Raw genomic sequence first — 833 nt, 5'->3', positions numbered from 1 at the left:
TCAAAGTGAAAACAAAGAGGCTGGGGAGCATAAATGGAGGTGAAATGCTGGGCTAGTCACAGGCTCGGGGAGATCTTTTTCCCCTCCCAGTTGGGTACTTGACAGCCTTCCCTTTCAGCTAATTAAGGGACACTCAGAAAGAAAAATACTTCCAGCCCTTTGCCAGCCCTGACCATTAAGGGAAAGTCAAGGCGCGCTTGAGACCAAACCCGGGAGCCCTGGCCACAGCTTCTCCACCCAGCCCACGCACTTAAACCACCATTTTTCAGACAAATAGGTGCAGTTGCAGGACCCCTACAGTCTCCTCCCAGCCCCGGCAAACTTCTCCCAGCCCCGGCAGACTTCTGCCCAGCCTTTTCTCCAAACACTCCAGTGATGGGCATCTCCGACCTTCCCGAGACAAGGGGTGGTCTTCTTGCCCTCCAAGTATCTCTCCCAACCAACACCTCCCTTGCTGCAAAATATCAAAGCATCGCTTCGCAACCTGTCCCTCACCGGGCAGAGGGAACAGCTTATTACCTTTTCTGCAACTTTTTGGGGAGCTGAAGGCAGTAATGCACCTTCCCTCCTCTAGCAGGAACAACCCCAGCCTGGGCTTCAGCACTGCACATCGTTCCCCCTCCTCTGCTCCATGTCGCCCAGTTGACCCAACCCTTCCCCAGTGCGTGGTGCCCAGCAGAGACACCTTCCCCCATCCCTCCTGGGGACCGACTGATAATTCATTGCCCCTTGCGATGCGGTGCCTGGCTCTTGTCACACTGCACCCCAACAGCCTGTGAAGACACCTCCCCAAAAAACCCCACCCCATGGGAGCCCCGCAGGGAGGCACCGCT

This window comes from Egretta garzetta, unplaced genomic scaffold, assembly GCF_000687185.1.
Source record: "Egretta garzetta isolate BGI_Z169 unplaced genomic scaffold, ASM68718v1 scaffold595, whole genome shotgun sequence".
Classification (NCBI taxonomy): domain Eukaryota; kingdom Metazoa; phylum Chordata; class Aves; order Pelecaniformes; family Ardeidae; genus Egretta; species Egretta garzetta.
Note: the sequence above shows the minus strand (reverse complement) of the source record.